This window comes from Ambystoma mexicanum, chromosome 7q (assembly GCF_040938575.1).
Source record: "Ambystoma mexicanum isolate Mex_15411 chromosome 7q, UKY_AmexF1_1, whole genome shotgun sequence".
NCBI classification, from domain to species: Eukaryota; Metazoa; Chordata; class Amphibia; order Caudata; family Ambystomatidae; genus Ambystoma; species Ambystoma mexicanum.
In genome coordinates this window covers 319,122,116-319,147,997 of record NC_090941.1, presented here as the reverse complement: position 1 = coordinate 319,147,997, position 25,882 = coordinate 319,122,116, and the positions used below count along the sequence as shown (strand labels likewise).

The following is a 25,882-nucleotide window of genomic DNA, read 5'->3' as shown; positions in this document are numbered from 1 at the left end:
CGGTGGGGCTGGTAACGTTTGGGGACATCTGGCAAAAGGAGACCATTAGAGATTTTGAAGAACTTGGGGAGGAGGTGGAATTACATACTGGCCAATATGTTACATACCATAGGATGGTTCAGAAAATTCGGAAAACGTGGCCTGAAACAGTGTTGGCAGAGGAACCAGATGCTACTGTGAGGGCAATATATGACATATCGGAAGGGGGGCATGAGATTTCTAGATTGTATGAGATGATGATGACCAAGGTGGGGAAGGAATTGACACATTTGAGACTTGATTGGGAGGAGGAGGTGGGGGCCCCAATGGGATATGGGATGTGGGAGCGCGCCCTGGGATATCACAAGAAAGTGTCAAGAAACGCCAGACTTAAACAAATACAGCTGTACATAACGCATAGAGCATACATGACCCCTCTGAGGATATCCAAGTTCCGAAACACTCGGCGACAGGCGTGCCCTAAGTGCGACATGGAAAACGCTGACATGACACACATGTTTTGGTCATGCTCAGTAATCGAATGTTTCTGGGGTGAAGTGGCACAAAAATTAGCGACAAAGTGGGTCACACTCGTCATCGATGCGGCCTGGGCTTGCTTGCTGGGAGGGTTCCCCAGACCACGGAAACTTAAACATGTTGAGAAACTGAGAGACTTGGCATACGTGCTAGCGAAAAGGAGGATTGCCATGGGATGGAAGAAGTGCCACAAGCCACGGGTGGAGGTATGGTGGAAGGAGTTACAGAAATGGGCGGTGGCCAAAACGGTAGTATGGCAGGAGGCGAGCAACATGAGTGGGGAGGAAGAAGTAGGTACCATGATGGCATGGAAATTATTAATAGCGGAACTGTTCAGATCTATATCGGACCCAACGGAATCCGAGGATAGTGAGACCCGGCCACATGTAGCAGATACTGAATGCGAAGTACAAATAGGCTCATAATGGAGGGTGGGACTTGGGGAGCAGTGGCAAAATGGAAATACAAACGGTGTTTAATGGAATTGTTGTAAACTGCACTGCGTGTTGGGTTTGTTTGTATTGTTGTTTGGTTTGAATAAAATTAATACATTTTTTTTTTTTCAAGTATTTCTTAAACTGCACAATTTTAACCTTGAGAAACCACACAAACTTTCCCTGGTTGATTCAGACCCCTCCCCACTTTCATTTGCTTGCACACATTAGTGAGAAATATGTAGACCCCTCCAATAAAAAAATGGAACCAGCCACCACTGATAGTTTATGTTTCCAGGGGAAGGAGAAAAGATGTACGGCTCTGTCCATAGATTACACACATTTCCGCTTTCATTTGTTATTGTTTAACCACTTACATGCCCTGGCTCATCCCTGGGTGTGAGTGGTCAAGCACAGGGCACATTATACTGAAGAGTGAATGAAAAGTCTGCTATGGTGAGCCGAAAGGAGCTTACAATACATCAGTCAGAACACAGATGAACAGCTAGTGGGAGTGGGGCATACATACCGTATTGCATGCATCAGCATCTGAAAAGAACTTACCCCAAAGACAAATCTGCATGCAGATATATCTTGTTCATGTGGTCAACAACCTAACGAAAAACAAACAAAACATTTCCGACACAAATTCCTCCTCTGTTTCCATTCCACTGGAAAAGAGACTAAGGTGGTCCTTTTTGTCATTACATGGAGGCGTAAAAGAAGGTGAGACGTAAGATGTCTAAGCCTCCATTTTGCTATCAAGCTTATGTTCATGCTATTCCAAGGCATAGGAGGGCAGCAAAGCAGAGCTTGCATCTCGGCTTTGCTTTCCCCCTCCGTCTTGGAAGAGCACATGGTTTGAAGCCTGAATGAGATTTTCATGAACCTGTAAAACCATTGGATTCCAGCGTACTAGACCCCACATTTACATCTGGTAAATATCAGACAGATACCATCAGTGGCGCAACATCATTAAGCTGATCAGGCTCTATCCCCCCACCCCGACATTTTAGGCTATGTTGACTCGACCTGGCTGCCCTCCAGAGCCGTGGCCGGACAATGCAGGACACAGATGTAGAGGAGCAGTTACATGCCGCTGCAGGAATCCCACCCACATCCTCCTATATGTTGGAAGCCTGAGATTGTGCCATGCTTGACACCAGCAGTTGTGACCATACCCCGGCCAGTGTTCGAAAGAAGGTACCCACTGAGAAAACCCTATCAAATGTATCCCTGAAGAGACGACAATCTGAGGGACGAACTCCCTGAAAGAATATGAAAAGTAGTAAAAAGAGGAGCTGGTGATGTATAAAAGACGAGAGTGACGCCCTGAGAATACTGGCTGAAGAGAATGCATGGATCTTAAAGAAACTGATGATGAAGTTAAGAATCAAGTAAACTTTCATATGCGAAAAGAAAATTGCACATGTGAGAAGCACTGCAGAAAATGCAAGCCGTCCAATAACTGTACAGATGCTGTAATGCAAGTAGATTAAGTAATCTTAAAAGCTGGCTATATGTATTGAATAGACTGCAGGCAAAGCCACCATTGTATAGAAACTGGACATCAGTGTCATGAATTTAGTATGCCAGGACCCATGGAAAGAAAGGGAAGAACTGTGTCCAGCAAGAATAAGCTGAGATTGCAGAAACGAATGGTGAGGCTGTCTGGCCTGGTGTCAAAGCTGAAGCAGCCAAGGTTAGTTATCTATTCTTGAAGGAAGTGATCCTGCAAAGTTGAATCATCCCTTGTTAAGGTGCAAAGAAGGAACACCAAGGGTGCCAAGTTTTATTCATTTAAGACATTTAACTGCTGCAAAATGTACCAAATCGTGGTCTCCTGTCACGTGAGCCAAGGATGGAAATAGAGTTTAGCACAGAGTCCTAGAACACCAATAGCGAAAGCCTGTACTCCCATATAGTCCCAGAGACAAGAATACTTTGCAAGGCTAAGTTCAAAGACGATCTACATGGCAGAATGCATGGGTGATGAGAGATGTTGGGCTAATTGGGTGGGGGGTAAAGTCAAGTCTACGGCCTGGCACCTGGTTCTGAGTTTACGTGCTGCTAAGTGAACTGAATATTCTAGACATGGCACGAGCATGCCAACCAATTATAGAGGGCCGTATAATGAAGGGCCTTATCGTTTGAAGACCAATGATATACTGTGTACTTAATAGTGTTAAAGAGGACATGTCTTAGAGGTAGGCATAAGTTGTCCAACTGACAATAGATAGCCAATCACAATCCCAGCCCTTACAGAAAGTATACTTAGATGTTCCCCTTGAACGTATCACAATCACTTGTATGTTTTTCTTATTTGCCACGTAGTATGACATCACATCTAATGTCATTTTTGCATATAAGGATGTTTTTATGAGAAATGCACGGAAAGCTCTAGCGAACATCCATTGATGTCCGTTGTAACTCCCTGTTTTAGATCATTGTTAATAAAACAGCACCTTTGCCATCTTCCTGAGTTAGTTTGATTTTTTATATCAGAGTTATTCTGTAACCCCATCCATTACATGCACAATACCCAAAGGGCCATACGATCACAGACATTAAACAGCGCCTAGGCTTTTCACTGTTAACAAAGGCCCTGAAATTACAAATGTAAAGCATTTCACTGTCAGCACCTGCATTCATATGCATACATTTTTAGACAATTGAAATGGTATCTGGTGTTAGCACTTGCATGCCAGGGGAGTGATTGGAAGGGTGTGGAGGGAGCAGATGACCACTCATTCTCACAGCAGTCCTTAAGTGAGTGCTTTAAGAGGCAATGAGCAGAGTTTGCTGCTTTTAACACTGAAGCTTCACCAGAATAGTATCATTGGAATGTGTAAAGAGGTTAGATGCCGCCACAAAAGTACGTTTGCCCCTCCACCACATTCTCTGAAGTTAGCGCATACCCCAACATTTGAAGCGTTCGCCCCTCCACCCCCGAAATCTTAAAATAGATGCACCCCTGGAAGAGGCTGATGTGCGCACTTGCTGTTGGCGGAGTGGTGAGAGGGAAGCCTTTCCCGAAACTGGCGGAGTTAAAAGATGTACTGTGTTTGTGCAAAATCAGAAAAATGTACTTGCACAAACGCAGTGAAACATTAAAGCTGCTACTTTCAAGACTTCCATCACCAGCTGCCTCAGCAAAATTAAATGCTCACAGCAACCCCCTCCCTACAGATGCAAGCCAATTTATAACCACCTTTTGTGTACTTTGACATCCGAGGGGAAGGGGCTTATGTGCACACTTTCTTTTTCTCCGGCATGTGTGTTATGTGACTAAAATAGCATTTTGGTACAGTCTAGTCACTCATAACTGTGGCATGACCTTATATGTACACGTGTTATGGTCAGGTGTTATGGTCTGGATCAGAATATTTTTCAAAAGTTGCTGTCCATGGCATGTACAAATTATAAAAGCAACTGTGTGTTGTCTGTAAATCCAATAACATTTTCATTCTTACTGGTTTATTGCGCTTTAAAATGTAGCATTTGATACCTGGTCCCCACATCAGACGACCTTTGGGGGTAGAACAGAGGGGGTGGAGCCTTCAAGTTAGCCCTGCCCAGTTTTGAAGTGGCCCCTCCCATCACCAGTTAGCCCCTCCCCCTAAATGTAGGTTTCGTTGCACTCCTGGATACCATTAAAATCTTTTATAAATGCCACCTGCAAGGCATACTTTGCCTGTGGCGTTTTATTTCTCGCAAAGCAGAGAGTAAAAGTTAAGAATAAAGCTGGCTGTGCCCTGATTCACTCTTCACGTTTACACTGCACTTAGCGTGCTGAAAATTGCATGCAGTGGACACAAAAAGGTCCCCTGCCTGCAACTGCATTCCCTTTCAAATGGGCCCTGGATGCATGGGGGCCACCAACGTTAGCCCTTGTGTGCTATTGGGTCCCCTGCAAAGTGAAAGCAGAGTGAAAGAGTCAAGGCAGGCTTTTTTGATTTCATTTTGCACTCCTCTCATCACAAAACGACCCTACATGAGAGATAAACTGCTTACGGTATACAATCAAAAGAAAACACAAAGCAAAGGTAAAAACGTATCTACAACAAACGTCCAAAAAAAGAGCAGAAATATAATATAAACAAATAAAAAAGTAAGAAGGTGGCTAGAGCAAAGCTTTGGAAGGTACTGTACTGCAATTTGATTGGCTAATATATTTTGTTTCTTACACCCACTGGCTCCACACCTCATCCTAACGGGATGCGCAGCTTTAAGCCTTGTTGATGATATGTTCATTAATAGGATGGGGACCATGGCGTAGCTGTGTTTTCGGCCTCTGCATCCCTCTTGCTGTAATCTGTTCCACGTGTGGCAGCCCATGCATGCTGCAACACACACTGGATGTGGCAGCACGCCTGCTTCAGTCAGACACCCTGGCGCGTTTTCGTCTTGGGTCTAGCAAGAGTCTTTAGGGTTCTACATGCTGCATTGCACCTAATGGGTCTGTTAATCACCATACGTCTTGAGTTTTCTTCGTCTACAGACTTTCCCTTACATTGTGATGGCCCCGGGCATTTGGGCTGCAAACCTATAGGGAAGTGCGCGGAAATTAGATTCACAATGAATCATGACTACTGGATGATCTATTTTCGGTATTTCACCCGCAGCCGACTAGCACGTAAGGAGCTCGCCTGGAGGACGCAGGCTGCCTGGAAAGTGCTGGAATGCAGGGCGGGACCATGACGGCATCAGCATCCCTTTCCGCCAAGGTAGTGGGGCCATAAGGCTGCCGATTGAGCGACTTATCCTCAGCTACTGCCCTGGGGACTGCCTCTGAGCCAGCCGGCTGCAGATGGCGTGGGATAGAAACAGTATGCAGGACTGTGTTCCTTTGTTCGCCCTCTCTTTTCCTGTATTAGACGTTCAGCTCATTGATTCCTTGAAAACATGGAGGACGCAGTTAGACGAGAACTGCATGAGAGAATTATTTAACAACATTTTCTTAGACGTACTGTTGTGAACTTGATAATAAAGGTGAACGTGGTTTTACCATTAAGGGGTAGTATTTATATTTTCTCTTGGAGGAGGCTTCTTGTCTTTTCTACCTGGAGGGTCAGTTGTGGCTCCTCAGTGTACCACTAGTTTGAGCATATAAAGAGGCTCATATATTGCTCTATGACAGCCCACATGACATTTGCTAATGTAAGTCATTTAAAAAAAAAATTAAAACAGATTGTATGGTTTAAAACGTATACACCTTTAACCTATTTACACCTTCATCAGCCAATCAGTTGAATCCATTTAAATAGTGTCCATGTACTGTCTAGTCCTCACCATATTGCTAATCTCCCATATGTCCCATATGGCGATTGTCACCAGGCATCCAGCTGTTGTCCAAAACCTAATCACGAACACAAGGATTAGCCTCAAGTTTCTTGAGCATTAAGATTACCAGTTTTATGAGCGCTATGTTGATCTTCATTTTCTCTCCTTCAACAAAAATCCTCCACCAATCGTCCACGCTTCTAGTTACATAGCTTCTCAAAGTAACCCCCAGGCACTGCTCACGTTCTTTCCTTAACCCTGGGCAATTTAAGATTAGATGTTTAAGGGTTTCTGTCTCTCTTGGAACCTCACACATCCTGCACCCTACCTCTCTGTTAGTGAGATTCCTTCTTTGCAATATTTCTCCCGTTGGCAAGATATTAAGTATAAATCTCAAAAAGAGAGATCGGAAGTACCAATTTGGGAATAAAGTCAAGTAACTCGGTATCTGGTTCAATTTACGTGGCTGTGACCAAAAGTCTTCATAACCTTTATATTTCCAGTTATGTAGCTGAGTTTCTATCCAGTCCTCCGTGTACAGCTTTTTTTCATTTTATCTGGGTTGTTCAGTAGATCATCCTCTGATTCATTTAAATTTGCTAGGATTGATTGACATGATCCTTGCCATTCCAATAGGACTACATCTGTTCGATCTTTTAAAGCTTTATTCAACACACTGAAGCCCCCAGATACGTTTTCCTCCAAACATTTACGGTAAAACTCAGTGTTTTCCAGTCCACTATGGCTTTCAGCGACATTAAGGCCAACTCTCTCCTTATCAGCTGTGTCGGGACAGAGTCATTTTTGTTTTTGGTATTGAGACAAACAGTGGCCAAAACCGACCAATGATACAGGCAGAGAAGGGGAGTTGGGAAGTAGAATAGCTCAGTGGCATGACACCTGGCAAGGTTAGTGTCATCTATTCGTTAAACAGTGTTTTGTGTTTTTCCAATCAAGTATGTGCCAATCGGTAGTTAATTTGAGGGGTGTGTCTCTTTCCCTCTCTGGTGTACCTGCTCCGATAATGCTCTTGGTGGTATTTTTATAGATGCGCACACACCACACAGTTCTTTATCCTCCCTCTCTTTCCCCCCTATACACTGTGTGAATGTCAGCAGCAGCCGGAGTTGTCTCCCATCTTTTAGTCCAGTCACGGTTCCAGCTGCGGTGGCTTGGCTTATCTGTGCTTTCCAACCAGTAAAGTTGAAATCTGGAGCTGCCCCTCTTTTTTTATTATAAACCATTCACTGAACACGGAGAACACTAACTGAAACATGCAGCACCATAACCAGTGTCATCTTAAGCCTTTCTGAAGCCGCCATTGTGTGCCATAGACCCTGCTGTCCCTGGATCTCATTTCTCCTCACGTTGATGCTCTTTTGTGTGTCCCTATGGTATGTAAGTTGATTGTAGAGGTGTAGTGTTCTATTGCTTGACGTCTGCTGCAGAGTTATTCAGTTGCATTGTGCCAGTGGGTTAGTTGGTATGCATATAGTGTCTTTGCACATAGAAGTTCCTTCAGTCAATGCGGGGAAGTTAGTTGAGGGCCACATAGGAAACCTGGAGCTTCCATCCATTATGGCAATGGCAGCGTCTCAATAGTCGTGACAGAATACCATACCCGCGGGTAGAGAATTCTGAGCTTCAATGCTGAGTAGTATAGTACATATGGGTTCTCTTGACTGGGCCTTCTCTGGCACACAGAGCTGCCTTCAGCTTTGCACAGTTTTTAAAGTGTCGCACTAGCGACTCGACCCGCTGAAAGCAAATCTCTCAGTCTCGATGCTGACTCTACCCATTGGGGAGTAACCGGCTCGAACCATCTCAACAACAGCTTCAATCCATCTGGAAGCCCTGACTCAAACCATTTCAGTACATACTCGACCCATTGGGAAGCCCGAAGTGTTTCGTCACAACCCCGTTTCAAACCTCTGGAAAGCACCTGGAAGCGAGGCTCAATGCTGTTGAGCCTCCCAAACAATCCTGAAAGGTATTTGTAGTGGTTCTGTCTCCTCAGACTGTTTTTAAGGTCCTTACAGACATTTAAGACCCCACTCTTTACTTTTTTAAAGAAATATTCATAAACTTGAACACTGCTGCAGGGACTGTTTCCTGTCTTCGCCTGTCTTCAGACCCACAGTGCTCCTTTCAGGAAATAGTCTGCACATTCTGTGTCTTCATTTAAGAATGTTGGTTATTGGCGTTTTAATAGTGTATTTCAAGTTAGTTTAAATAAAGTGTTCTTTTTCTCTCGAAACTTGATTGGACAGTTCAGTTGTTTTAGTATCACAGTACTATTGCCTGGATGCTTCTTTGCTACTCACATCGCTCTGCCCATGCTACCCTAAGAAACAAAGGAGATGTCCCATTCAGGTTGTGCCTGTTTCAACTTTATGATGGCAGCGAGCAGCGCTGAGTAGGAGTTTCAATCACTATCTGTACATGTAGTCCTACAGAACAGTAGTCATTTTGTCACAGTCATTAATTAGTTCATTAATCTCTTATAGGCACGCTTAAAACCTGAGGCCAGTCTCTAAGCACGGGACCGGGATTCGAACCTGTGTTGTTCTGCTTTGTCTCCCAGACAAACAGGCTGCCCCTGAGCTGTCCTCCCAGCCCTAGTAGTGAAATAATTTGGGTAAGGCACTTGTGAGGATATATTATGAGGCACCTTGGAATGGGTTGATATCTCTGGCACTGGGCAGTGTTTAGCGACTGGCCCTTTAAGAGAGTGGGGGTCACAGCTAAGAGTGAAAGACAAAGGGAACACGCAGCACTGGGTAAGAAGTAGACAGTGGGTGGAACAGTTACTGAGAGATGTTCAGAATGGGCACACCAGATTGGGCAGAGTCCTGGTGGAGTCCCTACTAACACCTCAGCATGCAACAAGGTCAAAGTGTGATACCTAGCAGCAGGTCATGTAAATGATATTGGGCATCAGAGTGCAAAACACAGTAGAACATTAATTGCATTGGGAAACAGGCGCAAAATCACGTGGGACATTTGGAAGCAAATCCCAGCAGGAAGAATCACAGTGGGGAACCTGGGAACAACATCATATATCGGAGCAGTCCTGCATGGCTAATCAAATGTCAGCAAATTGTGCAAAATGCAGCTGAACCTCTTCTGACAGGTACCAGCAAATATGCTCATATAAAGCCTTGCTGGGTCTTTGGCTCATTGGACTAATGCATCCACTACAGGGGCGTGTGTTTGACCTTATGGTCACTGATTCAAATTCTGGCAGGTCCACTAATCCTTTCTTACATCCAAGGTCAATAAAACGAGAGCCATTGCGTTGGGTTCCAATAAACATCGTTTTCCGTTGATAGCACCAAAATACCCTCAGTGGGTGAACAGGCGCTCTCCAAATACACTACATAACTCCTGTTTTGTGCCAACTTCATTGGCTACCAGTGTTTTATTGGAACCAATTTAAGACTCTCTGACTGGTCCACCAAGTAGTCTATGGCCATATGCCCCACTTCTTGCTGGAAAAACATTCATCTTATCAACCATCTTGCACCCTTCAGAATAGACCTGCAGCACTTATAACAATGATACCTCACTTTGCTAGACAAAGATCCAGAATTGTCCTCCGTTCTTGCCTCAATTGACTTGACTGAAACCCCTGTATTTGTGCATAATATCTGTTAACCTTCATGAACCAGGACTTGACACGTTCCCAGAGGAACAGGCTCTGGCCAGAGAGAGCTAGATGGGAAAGACTGTTCAAAGAAAGCTCAGCCAGAAAAATGGAGTAGCATTCTAGGGGGATATTGACTGGAGACTCTTTGATTTAGGGCAGGCAGGAGAGGGAAAGGTTTATGAAGCTGAGGAATACAGATATCCCTAGTAGAGGGGTTCCAACATCTTGACATTTACGAGGGCCACCCACACTTCCTATGCCCTCTCTGAATATCCTGCAGACAAAGCACTCTGAGACTGATATTCCTAAACAAAAACTCTTGTCCCATCAGCCAGGATCTGTCACTTAAAATAGGCTTGAAGTAGACCAATGCACTGTAGCAAAATGATGTAATCCTTGTGCACAACAGCCTTAATATCACACCAATATCACAACTATTATAAGGGTTGCATCACATAGCTCAATCAATGTACAGATATACATTTTTGAAGAACGCTTGTAAGAATCTCCAGTTCACTTAGAATAGTTTAACAGATGGCTTATGATCCACCACCTCAGGCCCTGAAGAAGCATGCATTATAGGCAATTTAGATATCACTAGCTGTTCCTGGCGTAACATATGCCTTTCTAGCATATCGTGAAGGTCGATATCAGTCGGTAATTCATAGGGTCACTTGTATCCCCCTTCCTAATTATCGGAATTACCACCAATTGCTTCCAGGAAGGCAGGAAGGGGCGTAGGTCCTTGTGACTTGTTAATGGTCATTGAAAAGGCTAAATGTATCAGATGGAATGAGAGGTATGCATGGTATAAGAACAGTATCTAAGTTTCATCGATCACACAGGCCTCTATGATGTGTCTTTGTAGATGCATAATTGTCAACCTTGCTCCATTAAGTCCTCCGTGGTGGCATACGATTGCGTACTATCATAATTACAGCACTTACTTTTAGTTTTAGCTCGTAGGGAGGCATTCAGCCGTCAGAATTTCGCTCTTTAGAGACCAAAACATTGAGCCATGATTAACTGTTCATTGACACTGGAACTGCCGTGCCCTGTGTGTAGAGAAGTGGGAGTGGAAATAAGTAACTTCCAAATGTTTGCTATAGTGGAAGGTGAAGGTGACAGCATAGAACCGTGCTCATTCTGTTTGTTGAAATGGCAGCTGTTGCTGAAGTGGGTGCACCTTGCCATTTGTACAACTGAGGACAATCTAGCACTGATAAATTGGATCTGTATGTTGAAAAGGTAGCTGTTGTTGAAGTGGGTGTACTTTGCCATTTGGACAGCAGAGGGCAACCTAACATGGATAAATTACATCAGCTCAGTACGGAAACATACCTAATCGTTATTACACAGCCCGCTGTACCGACCATGTAGTCATGATTAAGTTGCTAAACTCATTGGAAGAGCACTTTTTTGGAGGTTTAAAACTTCGCTCCCCCTGGAGGAATCCTCACCAAATGTTACAAAAAAGTATATGGCTGCTCTGAATGTTTTCACTAAGTTGTGTGGGGTTTCGTGCCGGAGGGCAAAGTTATATTGTGGGTCCCAAATATATATTTTTTTCCATAGACTGAATGGGCAAAAAGCTTTGCGCACGGCTACAGCCTGAACGGCTGGATGGATTTGCACCAAACTTGCGGCAGGAGCGGGGGCTTGGGTCAGAAAGTGTGCTTTTGTGTGATTGGTGGAGATCGGACCAGTACTTTTGTTGCAAAGAACTGAAATGTATGTCCCAACAAATTAGTGATATCTGGGTCTGCTCCGGGGACCAATTTCCCTGTTCGCTCCGCAGACCGAAGTCTCATTGGCCTGCGGTACGCTGTGCTGTCGGCGAACTTTGGACGCGGCCTGTGGTTGGCTGGAGGGAAGCGTGCTGTGCATCAAAGGTTTTGGGAAATGCCGCCATGGTGTATCGGAGGACAATGCAGCGCCGAAAGGGACTGACAAACATAGTTTACACCATGTGGTGGTGGGAAGAAAGGAAGGAGAGAGTGGAGGAATGATAAGTGGTTCATGTGATATATGTCAGTAGGTGAAAGTAGACGGCTGTGTGTCTGCAGTATCCATGTGTATTGCGTTAATTCGCGGCTGCCTCCACAGGCGACTACCTTTGTGTGGGGACTGCAGGCAGTATGCGTTACAGCACCGTAGCTGGTTAGGCAACCTGTTTCCATGGTCACTGATGGCACAGCAATGTAAACAATGTTGTTTCCATGGGTGTGGGGATTGGTAGCACATCATAGAGTGTCTACTGCATGCCTGGACCTCATGGAGTGACCCGTCATGTAGTGTGTCCACTGGGTGCAGTGGTGAAGTACTGGGAGCTTAGAAGTGGTAGGGTTGCACGGTATGTACCTGGCCACTTGTTCAGCTGCATGACTCTGTTATGTTCTGCTGGGTGTGGGCAAGACCTACAGTGGTGGGTGCATGGCAAAAGCCATAGGCCAGGCACCGAAGAGCCTAGGCCTGCACCATATCCACGGCACCATAATGCAGGCATGCAGTTTAAAGTATGCATGCCTCAGAGGAGGTGACGTTTAAAGAATGGTGGGGAAGGAAATTGTAAACGTGGTAGAGGAGCCCAAGTAAACTGATATGCATACAGTAACATATGGTGTACATTATTGCACGTATTGCACAGTAGGTAGCCACATGTCACCATTTGCCTTTGGTATGGGTTTCCCTTTATACCACCCACCGTATGGTACATTTGTGGATTGCAGCACGTGGCAAATGGTCCCATTCCTAGCGCCAACATGTTGTGCGGGGTCTGGGCAAGGCATACACTTTTGGGTACATGGCCGAAGGCTGTAGGCCGTTGGACATGCACCCAAGAGAGTAGGCCTTGAGCACACCCAGCACAACATAAAGCTGCCATACAGGGTTAACTCTGCATCTCTCTGTGGATGGTGACCTTTGAAGAGTGGTTGTCGAGAACATTTTACACTTGGTGGAAAAAGCAAAGGGAGGTAATATGCGTTCTCTAGCACATGATGTAGGTCAGTGAACACGTGGTACATTAGGGACCAATTTCCTAATATTTCTATTTGCTATGGGTTACCTTGTACAGGACACTTGAAGAAGTGTCTTAACACATTGCGCCATGAGAAGAACTCGTCAGCATCACTAAGTACACGTGTACTGTGAGGGTGTAACGGTACGTCTGGAGTGCTGTACAGAAATGATAGTGTTCAATGCAGTGGTCTTGCAAGTGATTGCTACATGCTTGTGTGCCTATTTCATTCTACCTAATGAGGCAGTGTTTCAAATGTAATAGTGGAAACGGAAGGAGGACTGTGTCTGCTTTTCTGGGTGCGACCCTCGCTGTAGCTGGGACGAGGCACATGGTACAATCTACCCTTCTGAGCATGGTGGGGATTGTCCTATGAGGTGTGGAGGGTGTGGTTCACAGGAAGGGGCGGTAACATTTTCACCCAAAATGAGATGCAGTGACATTGGCAGAGATGGCGAGATGCAGAGTGCTAATCGTGAGTGATACCTTTGTGCAAGATCTGCACATGTATGCCATGGAAAGAGGCTGTGCTGCTAACTTTCAGTTGGAAGGAGTGTTGGCTTTTTGGGGCACAGTGTATGAGTGGGGTTTCGGGTGCATGGATCTCCTTTGCACATGTGTGGCCTCTGTCAGTACTGTTGATATGGTGGTCATGCATTTTGGAGCACTACATTTGAAGTACATGTCGTGCTTACGTTTGCCCACTCACCTAAAGAAGTTCATGACAGAAGTGATGCAGATGTTTCCCACTGCCAAAGTGATTTTCTCATCGATAACACCAAGAGGAGCATGGGACCATGCCGGTGTACTTTGTCCACAGCCAGAGGTCGGGAGGTGTAGGATAAACAGAAGCATGTGTGACTTTATGTGCAGTGCTGGGATGTTCGGCACCACTTATGAAAGCATTAATAACCAGCAAGATTTCCAGTGGTTCCAAGGAAATGGCATTTGTTTTACCTCCACAGGCAGTGCTATTTTGTTTGCCACTCTGCACGAAGCGTTGCAGAGAATCCTGTAGAAATGTAAGAGAAGCGTTCACCTTCAGTCGATAGAAATGTCAGGAGGAGAAGCAAACAGGCAGTCAGCAAAAGAGAGAAAACACACCAAAAAATGTATGCACACACGTACATAACAAAAACACGACAAAAAAAATAAAAACATGTTTTCAGAGACAGTTCTAAAGACACACTCCCCTATCCTGTTTTACACCCCTTCTCCTCTTCCTAGCATGGTAACTCCACCGATTCCAAGGTACATTTAGGATTAGACGTACCACAGCCGGCTCTTTTCAGGATGGCAGCTATGGCATTGGCACTGTGGAGGCTAAGGCATTGGGCAATGTGGTTGCTGGTTGTGGTGTGTACACAAACACTGTGGCAGAAGGTCTGTTTGTACTGAGAAATGTAGGAGACTGTTAGGGTTACAGAAAACAATCCCTAAGTGTGGGGTCTGGCATAAAGCCAGTGCAGGGGTGAAGCTATCAGGAGAGAGCTGGGCTGCAGCACAGATTAGAGGGTGGGTAGGAAACCAGTACAAAAGCAGTTTTAGGCAGGAAGTGAGCAGGGGAGAAGAGGGGAAAAAAGAAGAAGCACATGGAAAGGTTTTGAGATGCTTCCAGACCCTAAAATGGTTCTCTGTGAGTTAAAGGGGGGGGCAGAGACCCTGTTCCAGAGGGTGGTCCCAGCAGAAGAAAGATATCTACCTCCAACCGCTTGCGTGCAGAAGCAACTGACCCTGACAACTGACCCTGCGGGATGTGGATTAGGGAAGAGCTTGAGCAAAGAGACATTTGGGAAGTGAGAGTGGAAGGTATTGAGGTCCCAGGGACAGAGAAGGCCTTGTGCATAATGCACAGGGTTTTTATTTTATTCTTTTCAGCTACTGGGAGCTATTGCAGACCTTTTAGTCCTGTAGAGATTCGATCCCTAGCCTGCAGACCAACAACAAGTCCCGCAGTCCTCTTATGGATGAGTTGCTGAGGGCGGAGAGTAGAAGCTGGCAGATTTATAAAGAGTCTGTGACAATAGTGCAGCATACAAAGAACCACAGCCATGCACACTGACCTTTTGGGAACTGCCTTTAGGTTGGTAAGACACATTCAGTGGTGGCTTTGGTGCCATATCTTTATGATTTATGTAGGAGATGGGTTAGTGGCAGGCACAATTCGCAGCATTGTCAGAAGAAAAGAAGAGAGTTCCTGTTTCGCTAATACACTGTATGATATGGCTAAATGAAAACGTTGCAAGCCGATACTATTGAAGTGCCACTTCATGGTAGGAGATGAGGGAAAAAACCACTATGCTTTTCAAAAAAATAATGGACGCTTAGTGGCAGGTATCATGCGCAGAGACACTTATAACAGAGTTGTAAATATATTGCCAAAAAAATCTTCATACATTTATTTTCTGGTGATGGGTGCTCATGTGGATGAATGTGCATGCACAGATCCTGCAATGTTTCACTGAACTTTCCACTGGATGTGCTTTCCAATAACAGCACACTTGCAGGCTGAATTTGTAACGGTCCATATGACGTCTTGTGGAGAACTGACAGTGTTAGATGCTGACGTCTTGGATGGCATTGGTGGATGCATGTGTGACTACTTAACAATACCTAATAAGGGTGTGGTGGGAAGAGGATAGTGGGAAGGGGTCTTAATACTGGTATTCATTACTGTGTGTAGTGAAGCTGGTGGACATGGAGAAACTCATTGTGTTCACTTTGGGTGATCCCTTTGAGATAGATCTGCACACGTATGCCCAGGAAAGACACTTTCATGGCAATTTCGGTTTGGAAGCAGTGGACGCATTCTGGTGCACTGTCGATGACCTCGGTTTAGCCGAAATGCATGCGCTTTGCAGAGACCTGGCCAGTTCCGCTACTGTGCATGTTGTCGTCATGCATTATGGCGCCCTGCATTTTGGTTATGTGTCTTGCTTACATTTGCTCCGTCGACTCAGTAGGCTGATGAATGCAGTTAAGAGGCTTTTTCCCACTGGCCAGGTGGTTTTCTCTGCCATACCACCAAGAAGAGTATGGACCACTTATAATGTCTGTTCTACACAGCCAGAGGCTGGAAGGTCTCTGAGTTACAGAACCATGTCTGAATTTCTGTGCACTCGTGGCATGTTTTTATGTAACAATGACATCATTAGTTCTGCAAATGCGGCGGTCTTGCTATCAAATGGCATTTCGTTGTCGTCCATTGGTGATGGTTTTTTGTTTGCACATCTCCAAGATGCATTCAACTGGTTCCTGTAAAAATCTGAGGACGAACAGAAAACACACCACTGTATGAAACTGAAAACCAGCTCTTTTTGTGGAAGCAGATCATTAAAAAAAAAATAATAATAAAAAAAACACAACAGCTCTTTTCAGAGCCACCGCTACAGCCGAAAGCCCTTACCCTGGCTGACATTTCTTCCCCCATGCATGCACGCAGCATGAAAGCTGCATCTGGGGATTTTCAGAACGGTGGCCATGGAAACGGGACTGTGGAGGCTGAGGGATTACGCAACAATGTTTCTGGGTGTGGTATGTACGCAGGGGACTGTTGTACAGAACTGCTAGTGTTACATGGAGAGCGCACGAGCCACAATCTGCGCTTCTCCCCATGTTGGCCAATGGAAATGCAACTGTGGAAATTGTCCAATCAGGTAGCCAGGGTGTGCGTCACATGTTTCATTACTCTGTGTAGTGAGACTGGCAGGGATGGCGAGATGCACAGTTTTCATAGTGGGTGATTGCTTTGTGCTAGATCTGCTCCAGTATGCCGTGGAAAGAGGCTTTAATGGCAATTTGAATTTGGAGGAAGTGGATGCTTTGTGGTGTGGTGTTGATGTGCGTAGTTTCAGAGACTTGCTTGCAGAATGTCGAGGAGTGGCCACTTGCACAACTGTACACGTTGTGGTAGTGCACTATGGAGGCTTGCTTTTGGAGTCCATGGCTTGTTCACGTGTGTACCGTCAACTCAATAAGATGATGACAGCAGTGAAGGACATTTTTCCCACTGCAAAGGTGCTTTTCTCATGTATACCACCAAGTACAGTTTATAACTATTCCAGTTAATGCTGTCGTCAGCCAGCGGTCGTAAGGCGACTTATCAACAGAAGCATGTGTTACTTCTTGCGTGCTGCTTGGCTGCACTCTTGTGAGAATGACAACATTGGTTATCGATATGTGCACCTTCTCAATGGAAATGGCATTTCTGTGTTGCCCAGTGGCAATGACGTTTTGTTTTCGAATCTACAGGTTGCACAAAAGATGATATTGTAAGAATGTGAAGTGAAGTACAACAAACAAAAACACTTATAAAAACCGCAAAAAAATGGTTTCTATGGAAGCAGCTTTAAAAAAAACATACGAAACGGCTCTTTTGAGAGTCACTACTGCAAACGAAATCCCCTACCCTGGTTGACATTTATTACCTCACTCCTGTGCACACAGCACGATAAGTCAGCAGACATTGCAATAGATACAAGGTTGCACATGCTACATCCGGCCCTTTTGCAGATGGCGGCCATAGCAATGGCCCTGTGCACGCTACGGCATTGCTGAATAAGGTTTCTGGGTGTGGTTTTTATGCACAAACTGTGATACACGGTGTATTTGTCGATACAAATGTGGAGGTTGTGGTTATGGCTGTGTGCTTCACGCGCCACATTGTACAGTTTTTCGGGGAGTTTGGAATACATTGATTGAAAATGAATGGAACACACTGTGCATTGATTGCTCATTTTGGATTCTACTACGTGGATTTGAACTGGTATGCAGTACCTGCAATGCAGTGACTGCTTTTGGTTTGTGTTTGTGAGACTTTGGTGATGCGCGATCATGCCGCCATTATTGTTCTTTATTGTGAAGGGAAAAGTGCACAATATGTTACTGGAGTTTCCATACTGTTTGCGATGAAGGAGGCATTTGCCTTGCTCATGCGTATGTTTCCGATCTAATGCATACATTTTTATCACATTATGCAGACACGGTTGTGGCTGCGTTACTTTTAATTTTGTCCAGGAATGGAGAAAGCAAGGTACATTGTGAAGACGTCTATTTGTGCCTTTCCAACTCTGAAAGCAGCTTTTTCCATTGAACTTTTTTCCTCTTCCAGTTGCTTTCTATTTATTTTGATCTTGTAACACACCACACAGAAGGAAAGGAACGCAAGGCCTGGTACGGTACGGGCACCACCTACATGGATAACGTAGGGGAAGTGCACAAAGAGAGGGACATTTTGGGTGGCTCTCACTTAAATAGCCGTCAGTCATTGTCATGCTCCCGGACCAGCCCTTCCTAAGCACTTCGAGGTACTTTCCCTTTATAGAGTCGCGCGTAACAGTACCTGCACAATACAATGCCCTTTGCCAGTTATGGATCTGCAGTGCAGCCTATGGTATGCAATGATGTTTTAAGGATCTGCTGCCATACACAACTGTTTCTGTTGGTGGCCGTAGCAGCTGTGCAGAATGCTGTACATGAAATTCTCCTCGTGCACTGTTGGAAGGGTAGTACCCAGCCCACTGGTGCCTTGTGCATTGATTTCAGTTCTCGTCACATGCACTACAGACACTTCATGGTACGCCATTAGCCGTAGGACCAGTATTGAAGGACATGAATACATTCTGAAATAAAAGAATGCTTACAACAAGGTGAAACGCAGCTTCATTATGCGGAGCAGGAGAGAAGTATTCAGCGAGACCCATGCGGCTACACTACTTTTCTAACCACCACTGATATTCTTTGCACTCCGAAGAATGTGCTGTTTGTTTACTTGTCTTTACATGCACTTGTATGTGAGTGACCAAGGCGCACCAGCTTTGCCGTTTTGCAGACTCACTGCAGACTGTTACACCTGCAATTAAATGTTTACTCCAACTGTTCGACCCGCCGGCAAACCCTTGACACTTTCCATCACAGTGCTCACTGCAGAGACGGTGTGTCTCTTTTATGGGTCATGGAAAGGCAAGCAGCACATCAATCAAATTAATGCGACATTTAACACGCCCACAGTACATTGGAAGTTGCTATTCCTTGTTTTCCAGTGGGCCTCATAGATCCAGGCAAGCTGCAGCCATACATTGGTAGGTCTGCACAGCAACCCACGCAGTCATCATGACTGCTTGAAATGCTGTAGCCTACCTTACTCCCCAACATTTAACATGTACACCTTCAATTTTAAAAATACGCAGAGACTGTTAGCAAAGGGAAGTTGTAGCACAAATGGATACATACACAGGGGAATTTGCTCTTTCAACAGATTCGTCATGAGGACAGCCAAGGATTCCATGCACAAATGTTGTTAACAGCACATTATTGTTCAGTTGCTCTACCACAAACCTTTCACCTTCACAGAAAACACTATGCTAAAGCAACGTTCTGGTTACAGCGCCCTACTAAAAACCTATCAGATTCACTAACAAAAAACACTCCTAACGTGATGCTATGGTTATGTTGCGCTACTAAAAACATATCCCCTTCACTGAAAAAATTATGCTACAGGAACTTTCTGGATACAATGCCCTACTAAAAACCTATGAAGTTAACCAACCAAAATAAATTGTTAAAGGGACGTTATGATTAAGTTGTACTACTAAAAACGTATCATCTTCACTGCAAAATGTATACTGAAGGATCTTTCTGTATCCACTGCCCTGCTAAAAACCTATGAAATAAACCAACAAAAAACATTGTTAAAGGGACGTTATGATTAAGTTTCACTACTAAAAAACCTATGAAATTCAATGGAAAAACATTGCTACAGGGACGTTATGGTTACAGGTAAAATCGAAAACCCCAGAAATTCGCCAATTATGGTAAGGTATGCAACCATAACTCGCACTACGACTGTGCACTGCAAGGACTAACACCCATGACCTCAAAGATGACATCACAAATGTCATTGATGACATCACTGATGCCATCACATTTCTGGCTCCCTCTTTTTTTTGTTCAGTGACATATGTAGGGCAGGTGGCTTTCTTCACTGACAGGCAGGAAGTGAGCATTCAAAAGGTACTACATTTGTAGACCTTACCCTTCTCATATGTCCTTACATTATTTTACTAAGGGTTCAGTCACATCATGTGATACATGTACATCATAGGGGAAAAGGCAGACCTGAAACACAGCAATAATTTCTGTGCATGTAGATAATCAGTTAGGTTATGAAGACTTTCTGGTAATACTGCTGGTCTTTTACTTATTTTATTTTACCAGTATATGGGCATATTTGTGTGCGTTTTGGTCTCTTTATCGTTTGTGTATAGTAGTACAACTATTTAGTCAGTGAGGGGGTATTAGGTACTTATTACATGAAAATAAAGAATTCATCATTATATTATATAGCATGGCAAAAATGTGAATGTTGAACCTCTATGGTGCATGCTGCAGACAATGCCTACGTTTCTGCATGAGGTGTTGCTATACCTGAAAGATGTCTGTAGTGCATTGGTGTTTATAGCAATGGATTGTGTGCTGAATTATGTATTTCATGATAGTTCTCCCAATTACCAATTACCTTGGATAGTTTTGGGGCAACATTATATTGACAATCCCTTGTGGAGCCTTGTTATTAAAACTAAAGGCACATGTGATGGCATCAGTGATGTCATGAATGTCATTTGTGCTGTCATCTTTGAGGTCATGGGTGTTAGTTCTTGCAGTGAAAAGTGGCATTGCGAGTTACGGTTGTGTACCTTACCATAACTGCCGAATTTCTGGGGTTTTCGGTTTTACCTGTAACCATAATGTCCCTGTAGCAACGTTTTTCCATTGAATTTAATAGGTTTTTTAGTAGGGCAACTTAACTATAACATCCCTTTAACAATGTTTTTTGTTGGCTTATTGCATAGGTTTTTAGTAGGGCAGTGGAACCAGAAAGTTCCTGAGTATACATTTTGCAACAAAGGTGGAAGGTTTTTAGTAGTGCAACTTAACCATAACGTCCCTTTAACAATGTTTTTTGTTGGTTTATATATATATACATATATATATATATATATATATATATATATATATATATATATATATATATATATATATATATATATATATATATATATATGCAGAGAGAGAGATTGTTGCAAGTAGACCAGGGAATTATTGATCTTGTAGAATAGGAGAGTAGAGAATGTGTTAAATATGAAGTGTGAATTCTATTTGTTTCACATAGCAATAATAATAATATATGGTATTTCATTCAAGTGTGAGCACATTGAATGCACCCATTTTTTTCTTCACATGTTTAAGCCTAGTTGAGCCTCATCAATGAGGTGCAGCTTGGTTTCCTATGATGCAACAAGCAATGGCTCACATCAGAGCATACACTTTCCCACATAGGGAGCCAAGATATATCCAAAAATAACCCCATTTGGTGTGGGACCAATTCTAATTTGAATAATGAATTTCTCCCTCTTTAATGACATGGCAGACTGAAAACAATGGTCTGGAGTGTTGTCCAGACCAATTGTCAGTGGATCAGATTAATTCAAAACATTCTAGCTATCAACCTTCAGCTTTTCGATTGGGTATACAGAATGCAGTTCAACTTCCTCTTCATCTACAAATACCATCACCATGTAATTAAACAAGGCATATCGATAATTTGTGTTTTGCAGCGCCTAATAAAAACAATTCTGAAAATTGATTGATATAACAGAAGCCAGAAAAAAGCCAACACGCCCAATCCCACTTGAAATTCCAATAGAGGGCTATCCTACCGTGCAGTAATGTACAACATTTGTTATGTCTCATAGAGGTGGCACTAAAACAACACCTATGTTCCCAAACTAAAAAGAAGCCTGACAATGCCTTGCTGCTAGCTATGCACATGACCAAGACATGACTTTTATAGTTTATTTGGTAAAAAAATAAATCGTTATGCTTAGGCATCTCTGGACGAGACATTCCCAGCTTGCACTGTGCAAGCTTATCTGTCTGAACACTGAACCACCTGAATTTAAGTAGTTTTCAAGGACCCCTATTCACAAGTTTATATAAGGGCCAGGTGTTTGCCTTCTGTTGATAATTTGATATAGAATTTTTTGATGACCCGAGGAATACTCTATAAGGACATTTTATTTAGTGTTTGATTAATATTAGCAAATATGTGTATTCTGCATTGTTACATCCTTGTGCATGACAAATATTAGATACATACCTTAAAAAAGTTATGTGCTTCATTTTTCTTTTAAAGGGTAAAAAGGTTGCTAGTTAAGACCGGTGGGGGAAATCCTTGGAGTTTCAGACATATCTTTTAAGATCTGTTCTGTCATAGGGCTTTGGGAGCCTTCTTAAAGAGAATTGTGAGCTGTGCCCCAAGTGGGATGCGCCTTGAAACACTTGTGTGTAGGCGCGTTATAAATGCCATATCATATCATTTTATTTTTGAAGAGACGTTTTGCAGCCCATGATTATAAGTGGTGTTTGGATTAAATACAGTAATATGACTGGTGTCCTGCAAGAAGGTAGTTACATTTTAGAGAGAACAAACGGAGGGTGTTAATATTTGTGAAATAAATGTTATTGTATATACAACATTAGTCATTTTATTAATCAGGTCCTTGGAGACACCGCGTTGTGTTAAAGTATTATGCCTCTATTGCAATTATGCCATTCTGTTTTGTTATCTTCTCTACCCCTTTTATAAATATGTTCTATCGTGACATTTTGCAGATCCAGGGAGTATATAATGAGGTGATATGGTTGTTGTGCTTGTGCATATGGGTTGGGGTGGTACACATGCTTTGAGCTCCCACAAGGTGAACAAACAAACCCAATCAATCAATCTATTGTAGCAGAGCAAAACTCAGCATTGTAATCAGATTAGAAGAGGCGTCTTCTGGGCGCTGTGCCAATGGCCATTTGCTACCCTGTCATGTGAATCGTGTGCTACATCTTTACTACCAGCTAGGCTAGGAACAGGGGCCATCATCCTCCCCAAGAGGGTAAGCGTTCTTATTCTAACCCTGGTGGTTCTACTAAACCAGCAACAACATTGGCATTTTTGATCTTTTTGATTTATCCATTGTGTTCAATTAGCTGCAACGGGAAATGGTAAGGCTTGATTTTGTTATTAACTTCCTAACCAATTTATTATGGACGCAGATCAGATCAAATCAATTGCTAAACCGTTAAATGCAAAAATGGAAAGTAACTCCTTTGGCCTCCTCATTTCATTCTACCTGAATAAGTTGTTTCTCCTTGGACAAATCTAAAATCGATTTCTTTTGAGTGGGTGAATGGAGAGTGGGTTCTTGACCAGATTGTAACATTCAAGAACGTGCAGGGCTTTAAGAAGATAATTAACCAATCTAGATTTTACTGCATTCTCTAAAATAGTTATTTGACAACTGTTTTATAAGGACTGCCTTATCGTTCATAAAAATCAAAAGCCATAATGAAACGGGGGCTCTTTGTAAGCGGACATTTAATGGTGCAAGGATGGTGTGAGGCCACTTATGCGATTTAATAGTTCCAAGGCCATTGCTTTTGGGACACACAATAATAAGAGCAAGAATTTGAGCTCACAAGCGTCAACAGAGAGCGAATGAGAAATTCCCAAAAGACACCAACGCCAAAATGAGCAATACCTGCCAGACTTTGCCTGATGCGCCTCCATGAGAAGCACAATAACCTGGAATTGGATTGTTATTTCGGGGATATGAGCTGTCCATGTGTTCATATCCTTGAATCTGATGCCCAGGTAGTCACATGCGTGCATTCATTTCAAGTGTTCCTTCTCCACGGAAATAACCAGATTAACACTCTTGTTCCTATAAGAAAAACAATTAAAACCAATTTAGAGCTGTTCACTGTCATGTCTGTGGACTTCATGGAATCAACATACAAATACACTAGCAACTTTAGAACGCTAGGTGTCCTACCCGGTAGGACTACATCATCTGCATAACCTTGGCAGGGTGTTTTACAGCCCTGGAAGGATGGGAAATTAGCTGGATTGCTTAACGGTATTTCTCTAGGCCATCAATCAACATAACTATTAAATAACAGGGGGCCATCTAGTAATCCTAAATGCACCTGTGTTTTCATTGGCCTTCCCATATGTAATAAAGGCCTCTGCATTAGAATGTGTTTGCATGTTAATATTCCGAAGACTATTATCAATATTAAAGTTGCAGAGGACTGACCACAGCAAAGACCTATTCTCCTTGCTAATTGCCATAGACAGGTCGTTCGGGCTGAATACAAGGCCCCCCCCTTTGACAGTATGTGTCCACAAACAAGGGGACAGATTAAGGCGCTATTCAGTGAGTCAAGTGTTATCTTGTTTCTCTCCACCCTCGTTCGAAGCCTATAGTTACACAATAGAAATATTTTAAAAGGATATTCAAGGCCTCAATCAAAAAATTGACAATCTTCAAGAACAGAACATTTTTTATTTGAAAAATCAAAATCAAAATTTACCATAATAGAACGCCAAAAGACTCATTGGAAAATCCTTAACTGTAAAATGCCATCTCTTACAATGCAGCAAATACGTGATCTTTGAATTGTGAACATAACCAGTGCCTGCCCTTGTTTCTATTTCTTATTGTAAATAGCTTCGATTTTTCTTCCATTAATAAACTTTTACAAACTATGTTATGTATTTATTATTGTGAAACTAGCGTAGTCATTCATATTATAAACTATGAATATTACGCTTGCAAAAGAGTGCTTTCGAATGCCAAAACCATTTTAAAATTAACAACCCTTGTTAAAAAAAAAAGCCTTACCTGCGTCCCCAGTGGGGGCGAAGGCATCCTCTCAGCCGTGGGGAGGCTCAGAGCAGGGATGGCCCCGCTATGAGCCTCCTCATTGGCTGAGGGGCTGCCACGCGCCCCCCGCCGGGGACAATGGCAGTGGAATCCCAACCCAGGGATTCCCGGCCGGGTAATGCCTCGGTGAGGGCCAATCAGAATGGTTCTTTCATTCTGATTGCGCCAGCGCCGGGTACTAATATATGTTCCTATTTAGCAGAAGTGTACTGGGTATGTCTGTAGGGCCAAGAGGATAGCTGCAGGGCAGCTTGTTTATCTTGGAAGCAAGACAACACAGAGTATCACAGGTTTGGCCACTGGTCCCGCTTTTAGGAACTGGTCTCTGGTATTCAGTGTGTTATAAAACATTAATTAATGTATGTACTACAGCACTGAAACAGGCAAAACATCATGATATAAAAAAAAGAAATCTGTGTTTGGCTACATATTGCAAAACCTCCAGCGCACAAAGTACACTCTCACCTATTCTATATGAATCAAGCTATACAAATGAAACTATCTACACCCGCTGAACAGCTTTGGAAACACCCTTGATGTTTAAGGAAATAGCTTGAAATGATCTCTGCACAGATACTCCCTTTGAAATGAAGGACCTAGGACCCCTCTGGCCAACTAAGTCTGGCTTAGCCCATTACATGTGTTTTTATACATACAATACATGCAACATATGCCAACATCTCAATGTCACATTGAGATGTTTAAGCCCAACGTGAAACGAATGCCCATTACAACTCGTGCACATACATGCTGGATGTGATCACTCTTTTGTGGTGCATGTTTTATTTCAGATAACACACGTTTCCATCTCCTTGACATATTTCCCAACAGTATTCCATCACCATCCCTTGCCACCACCCAAAATAGGTTTTAATAGTTTTAATTAGTTTTAGTCATCCCTAATTATTTTGCAAAATGTGGCAATGCTTCCTAAATATAATTAAAATATTCATCACCAGTGGCGGCTGGTGATATTTTACAGTGGTGGGGGGTAGCAATTTCCCACACATTTGTATGAATGACTGAGCATAGCGAGGGAGCCCAAAGTGACCTACGGTGCCTTGGGGGGATCCGACCCGGGAGAAATGCTTTTAAGTAATGGGTTGAAATGGCACCATTTGACAACACATTTATGGCTAACAATTGTGTAAAATGCCATAGAATGTATAATCATTTCTCTAGAGTAACGTGAAAAAAATCCAAT

At 43.3% G+C, this 25,882-nt stretch overlaps 1 long non-coding RNA gene across 1 annotated transcript in view; it reads right to left on the bottom strand.

Annotated features, from left to right (window-relative positions):
- Positions 1 to 25,882, bottom strand: part of LOC138528317 (uncharacterized) — a 920,355-nt gene that overhangs the window by 590,874 nt on the left and 303,599 nt on the right. Inside the window, exon 2 of the long non-coding RNA XR_011284119.1 lies at positions 23,491 to 23,673. This is a non-coding gene — a long non-coding RNA (uncharacterized lncRNA). The remainder of the gene's footprint in view (positions 1 to 23,490; positions 23,674 to 25,882) is intronic.